Source organism: Salvia splendens, chromosome 10 (assembly GCF_004379255.2).
Source record: "Salvia splendens isolate huo1 chromosome 10, SspV2, whole genome shotgun sequence".
Classification (NCBI taxonomy): domain Eukaryota; kingdom Viridiplantae; phylum Streptophyta; class Magnoliopsida; order Lamiales; family Lamiaceae; genus Salvia; species Salvia splendens.
In genome coordinates, this window is record NC_056041.1 from 9,661,511 (window position 1) to 9,668,836 (window position 7,326).

The following is a 7,326-nucleotide window of genomic DNA, read 5'->3' on the forward strand; positions in this document are numbered from 1 at the left end:
GCGTGTGTTTCGCGTGATGACCAGAGGCAATTTTAAGGAGAATTCGGTTGGTGTGCAACGTGCATGCTTTACTTATTTGTTGTTTCTTCATAAATTTATGGTTACAATATTGCCAAAGAAAAATGAAACTCACTCACTTCCAAGATGCGATTATTTTTTTTGTAAGACTCAAAATGAAAAAAAAAATAAAACTATTTTTCGTAGACGAAGATCATTACCCTCAACTATCTCCTATTCAACCTTGGACCAAAAATGGAGTACTACCCTATTTCTCGAGGTTCTTTATAACCACCATTGTAATATGATTTTTTCTTCATCAGACTTCTTAGCACCGAGATAAGAGCAATCAAAGCTATTTTCATATGCTCTGAGCTGTTTACCTTCACACTTACTGCCCCATTTTCCGGCTATTCATATTGGCATTCACCGACATTCTTGTGCCATAGCTCACTCTGAAGTCCGACTGCACGTTTCCACCCAGCACGGTCTCTTTCCCGCAAGAGAGAATCGACAAGGATAGATTCACTTTCTCGTCTCTCACGGGATAGTCCTTCCCCCTCAAAGTGGCCTCAATGGTTCCACCATAAGCCACTTGCCCAGCACTTGCCATCACGCCAACGTTCATCTTCAAGTTCAGCCTCTTTTTGGTGAAGATGTTGTCTTCAATCTTGGCGACGTAGTAATACTTATCTCCAAAAGACATCACAGAGACACCACACTCAGCAATGTTGCAGTTGGAGCTCTTTAGCTTTGCGTTGCTTCGAAGTGTATAGATCAAATCCTTGCTGGCGGACTGGACATCGAGGCCTATGGCATAGATGGGCCCTCTAGGGTCTAAGAAAGCCATTGTTGATTCACATTACACGTTGAAGTCTTGTTTGTCCTTGCTCATCTGTCCTGCAACGCAGGTAATCACATTCTTATTCAGTTTAGAAGCTATCTCGAGGTTGATTCCATCAAAGCCTACATCATGGTCCCATCCATGAGGGTCCAGAACCGGCCTTGCCAGCAACTGGTCCCTTGTGAAAACACAGCGGAATCTATGCACGGGGGAATCTGAATCAAAACTCGGTGGAATAGCCATTTCTGGGAGCTCGAATGCCTCAGGAGTTCCTTGCTGTTCGTCGGGATTGTCATCAGACGTCACAACATCATCTTTCTGCTGTCTTCTGATGCATTCTTCTTTCAGCTGTTTCTTCATGTAAAGGGTCTCCCTGTAATCTAACTCATCAAGATAATCTTTTTTCTGAGAAGGGGTTAACTTCTGGAACTGAACTCCGGTTAGAATACGGATAGGAGGCAACTGATCATACTCATATTCATCCTCCATGTCAGAGAGAGAGAGTTCATCAATTATGCAAACTGCTCCATCGAAGCTCTTGAGACGATGTTTAAGTAAAGACGAGAGCAGATGAGGTAAAGAAGGCAATCGGTTATTACCAGAAGGTCCCAACTGTATGTTGTCTTCAAATTGCAAAAGAGCATTAACATCACCAAGTATTTTGGTGCATATGCACAATAACATGAACTGGGACATCCATGCCTGTCCATTAGGAAGAACCTTTTTCCCAGTGTTATCCACTTTGCAGTAAGGATGATTCTCCACCAAAATTACAGGATTTTCAAGCTTCGTATCCAATGTCGCCCTATGAATGTGGTGTTGTATCACTTGTTTGCAGTTACTGACGTATGAATCATAGCTTACAGGAAACCCATTTTGACCTTCTAGGAGTGCTGCAGAGGAATGAGTCATGACAATTTGGGTGCTGAACCAAATCGCAGGACCGAGAATTTCTGTGATGAGCTTCAGTAGCGGAAAATCACTATCACCCATGTGAATCACATCGAGGCGTTCAAAATACAAGATTACATCTGGGCGTGATCTACGAATAAACCGCTTCACAGAGTGGAGAATTTTCCGATTTTTAGTGTCAGAATTTGTTGAAGAATGCAAGAGACCAGGAGTGTCAATAAAAGATATCTTCACGCCATTTACATTTCCTACAATCTCACGAACTTGATCAGTTGCAGGCCGAAATGCATCCGTTGCTACCTTTGATTCACCGAGGATGGAATTTATAGTGGAACTCTTACCAACACCAGTTTTACCCAAAACAAGTATCTTAAGAGAGAAGTCCAGTTCTGGTAGACCTATTTCTTCATGCTCTGCAGCTATCATTCGAGCTCTATTTCTCGATATAAAACTTTTGCCACTGTGAGATTATCTACCGATGGGCCAAGCCGTCGAACAAGACGTAAAAATTTAATTCTCAGATCTTCAACTTTAGCAAACGGGTCTAAACTTTTCTTCTCCCCATTGCTGCTCAGATTAGATCCAGATGAACTTTCCATTTGCCATGGCAAATTATTCTGTTTCATCTGAATATCACTAGATGACTGAAGTGATTCAGTTGAAACCTGACGTGAAATGAAATTGGTATTGGTTTGAGTAAAACCTGATGCATGAAATAGTAACCAGCTGCTGTTAGACAACATCTCTATAAGCTAGTACAATCATATATAAAAAAATTATACAAAATGATTATATTTTAGCATCTGATCACCAGAATTCCTTATTGAAGGTCAACATTAGCCTAGTTGAAGAATAATACATGAAGGAGAAAAGTGCATCCTTTTGATTTGATTACAGAAGAAATATTGTATAACTAAAAATAAAAAGTTCCTAACGAAAAGCAAAAGGAAATTCACAAGTAATGTGTAGTTACTATCTATCACATGTGATACACACAACAAAGTGGAGATTATATAACGAAACAGCATGCAATACCTCGACTACCAAGATCTTCATCCTGAGAGTCCTGTGACAATTCATTCTGAGAGTCCTGGGACAAAAAACTTTCAGATGCTGACAGTGGTCTGATGGCACCTACTGACTTTGATATCACCTGAGAGAAAACCCAATCCTTAATGCTTGTCATGATGACTGCCTGTCATTACAAATGAGTTCTTTAGATAGAATACCATGAGAGATGAAACATTGCCAGATACAGTCAGTCAAAGACTCAAAAGTGGTGAAGCCAACCATAAATGAACAGAAACACATATTTTCAGAAAAGCTTGATCAACCAATTTCAAATAAACATTGAGCTCAAAGTGCCAAAGAATGTCAAGAGTTGATGTTATTTTTTTATTGAAGGAGACAAATCCAATAAAAGTTAAAATCATCAAATTTTGGCCTACTCGAAGCACCAAACACCATCTGTCTTAGTAGCAATCAATTGCATACTACACTGCTAACATATTAACATCTGGACCTCTTTACATCTGTGGTGTATACCACCCACACCTTATAGCTTCAACAACACCAATGAACCCATGGGCTTCTCAGAAATTGAACCTTTTAATGGCTATAACTTCATCCCCGAAGGAGGTTGACATAAAAACCAATCTAAACTGCAAGGGAGTACTACTATACTAGACTCTTTCTTCTAGAAGTAGAAAGTAGCCTCTTCAAATTTCCTAACCAGGTTTTAGATGGTACAGGCTAACCACCTGCCCAAGAGTTCATATATCACTTTAAGTTAGTCTAGTAGTACAACTAAAAATCTCAAAAATACAACTCTGCTTCACAATCACCTTAACAATCGAGGAGTCTCTGTTCAAACCTCCAACCATTGCCTCTACTAGATGTTCAGAAAATCAAACATCAGCAAAGCAAAAGGTTCTTTATGAAATTTTTCATTGAGCCAGAGGCCGAGGTCAATATTTGCTTCTAGTTAGTATTCTAGCTTATGTGTTGTCCAACTGCAGTTGAGTAAATAACTACTTCACGTAAATATGAGAGGACTGCTTCCTATTTTCTTCTTATCAAACACATTATTCTTAAAATTCTAAACAGTTCTTAGAGAAGCAAAGAGCTAGCTCAAATAAACAAGTTTGCCAAAATATCGAAACAACCCCAAACAACATAACTGTGAAAGTGTGTCCATGCAAACTACTGATTTGATCGAGTGGTGGAGCCTCTGCAGCTCAAAGAAGAGATCAAGAAATGAAGCTCGGCTTTGAGCTAGCCGAGAAAGGGAGTTCGGTTTTTGAGCCGAGAAGGGAGTTCGGTTTTGAGCCGAGAAGGGAGTTCGGTTTTGAGCCGAGTAGCGGTTATAACTAACTTTGGGAAATAGAGTTAGTTGGATTTTATTTCTTGATTGCATCTTGTATAAATAGCTCGATAGAGCTCAGTAGTGAAGTAGCAGAATTACACCATATACACACACACCCAGAGAGATTAATTCTCAAGATAGCGAGCGGTTGTGAGCGGTAGAGTGTGAGTGTGAGTTCATTGTAATTGTAAAGAGTTCATCAATAAGATTCCGGTCATCTTCTCCGTGGACGTAGGTGGTTTATCACCGAACCACGTTATATCGTTTGCGTGCTTTATTTTCTCGATTACGTGTGTGAGATCAGCGGCATCGCAACCCAACAGGTGGCGCCGTCTGTGGGAATTTCCCAAAGGAGTTCTTGATTGCTTTCTGGGATAGTTAGGGTCCAAGAATTCCGGTACTTGAGCTGATCTTGGCGATTGCCCACCGTCTGTTTGAGAAATGTCTACAGCTAAGTTTGAGGTGGAGAAGTTCACCGGGAAAAATGACTTTGGGCTGTGGAGGTTGAAGATAAAGGCCATCTTGATGCAGCAGGGCCTATGGAATATCTTGAAGAATGAGGTCGATGCCGAGAAAGAAGCGGAGGTCGATGAAAAAGAGAAAGGAAAGCTTCAGGATATGCAGTATAGAGCCTACAGCACCCTAATCTTGAATTTGTCAGATAGGGTTCTGAGGGAAGTCTCCAAAGAGGAGACAGCTGCGGGAGTATGGACAAAACTTGAGTCATTGTACATGACCAAGTCCACTACAAATCGTTTACACCTGAAGCAGAAGCTCCTTGCATTCAGATTCTCAGATGCGAGAGGAATTACAGAGCAACTTGAAGAATTTGGTAAGTGTGTAGATGATTTGGAAAATATCGATGAAATGATCAAGGATGAAGATAAAGCCTTGATGCTGCTGAATTCGCTTCCTAAGAGTTTTGAACACTTCAAGGATGCGGTGTTACTTGGAAGAGAGTCCAAGGTTACATATGAAGAAATTCATTCTGCTCTGAAAATGAAGGAATCGCAGAAGAATGATTATTCCACTTCTACTAGACAAAATGATCCAGTGGCTGAGATTCTTTTCTTGAAGAAGGGTCAGAACAAGAAAGTTTTCAACAAGAAGAAACAAAACAAAGATAAGGCTGAGGGAGAGAGGGAGACTAGAAGCTGCTACTATTGCAGAAAGCCGGGTCACTTGAAGAAGGCATGTTTTGCTTGGAAAAGGAAGCAAGAACAAGCGATCAATGCAGGTTCAAATACTGCAGATCTTGCTCAGGAAGTGGAGGCCAATGAGGCCTTGAATATACTCTCAGGGGCAAGAATTGAAGAATGTTGGATCATGGACTCGGGTTGCTCCTTTCATATATGCTCCCACAGATCCTGGTTTCAAAAGTTGACAGCACACACAGGATCAGTAATGTTGGGGAATGATCAGACATGTGATGTTAGAGGGATTGGAGAAATCAAGCTGAAGGTGAGTGATGGTAGTGTAAAAACTCTCACAGAAGTGAGGTTCATACCTCAGATCAAGAGAAACTTGATTTCTTTAGGGCTGCTGGAGTCCAAGGGCTACAGGTTTGAGTCCAGTAACGGAGTGCTCAGGGTGACAAAGGGTCCCAGAATAGTCATGGAGGCCAAAAGAAAGAATAGCCTGTATTACTTGGTGGGTGAAACCGTGATCAATGCAGCAAATGTTACTCAGTCAGAGAGCCTGGATCTGTGGCATGCTAGACTTGGGCATGTGGGGGAAAAAGGCATCAAGGAGCTTGCTAAGCTGGGTGTAATGAGGCTGGGGACATCAGAGAGGCTCAACAAATGTGAGTCTTGTATTCTTGGAAAGGCAAAAAGGCTACCATTCTCTGGTGGAAAGCACACTACAACAGCTCCCTTTGTATATGCTCACAGTGACTTATGGGGGCCTTCTCCAGCAGAATCCATAGGTGGAGGTAAGTATTTCATATCTATTATAGATGACTATTCAAGAAAGGTATGGGTTTACATCCTCAAAGAGAAGTCTCAAGCATTTGAGAGGTTTAGAGAATGGCATACTAGATATGAAAATGAGAGAGGGTCAGTGCTGAAGTACTTAAGAACTGATAATGGGATGGAGTTCTTATCTACTGAGTTTGATAGCTTCTGTAAAATGAAAGGGATAAGAAGGCATAGGACCGTGCCAAGGAACCCTCAACAGAACGGGCTGGCAGAGAGGATGAACAGGACGTTGCTAGAAAGAGTGAGATGCATGTTGTTCTACTCTGGAATGCAAAAGAAATTTTGGGCAGAGGCTGTTTCTACTGCAGCTGATCTGATTAACAAATGCCCCTCTTCATCAATTTCTAATGAGACTCCTGATCAGAGATGGTATGGAACTTTGGGAGACTACTCAGGCTTGAAGATTTTTGGGTGTGCGGCTTATGCACATATCAAGCAGAATAAGTTGGAACCAAGAGCAAGAAAATGTGTGATGTTGGGATACCAAGATGGAGTGAAGGGGTATAGGTTATGGAATATGGATGAAGGGGGTCAGAATATCATTGTGAGTAGAGATGTAGTGTTCGATGAAGGAGAAATGCCATTCAAGAAAAGTAGAGCACCCCCTGGTGGTGACAGTAGCTCTAGCATACAAGAGTTTGAGTTTGATGAGAAATCTGCTTGGTCTGATGCTGATGAGGATGTTGAAATCTCTGAACACCAAGAAGAAGGTGGAGCTTCCAGTTCTCAGTCAGATGAAAACACAAGAGGTGGAGATCCATCAAATCAAGGAAACAGAAGAAATCCAAGGAGGAATGCAGGCTTGCCCAGCAGGTTTTCAGATTATGATATGAGCTTCTTTGCTCTTTGTGTAGCAGAGGTGCTCATGTTCTCAGAGCCTTCAACCTATGAAGAAGCCATAAATTGCAAGGAAAGTCAGAAGTGGATCAGAGCCATGGAAGAAGAAATAGAGTCCTTGTTGAGAAATGGGACTTGGATTTTGGTGAATGACCCAGGGACTCAGAAACTCATAAGTTGCAAGTGGCTATTTAAGAAGAAGGTTGAAGTTGGGGAAGTTGAAAGCATACGTTTTAAGGCAAGGTTGGTAGCTAGAGGATTCACACAAGTAGAAGGTATTGACTACACTGAGGTGTTCTCTCCAGTGGTAAAACACACCTCCATTCGGATCTTATTGGCCTTGACAGCTCATTTTGATTGGGAGCTGCATCAACTCGATGTAAAAACAGCTT

General features: G+C 41.5%; 1 pseudogene; it reads right to left on the bottom strand.

Moving 5' to 3' along the window:
- Positions 1 to 218: 218 nt before the first annotated feature.
- On the bottom strand, positions 219 to 2,939 carry LOC121751509 (annotated as a pseudogene).
- Positions 2,940 to 7,326: the final 4,387 nt, after the last annotated feature.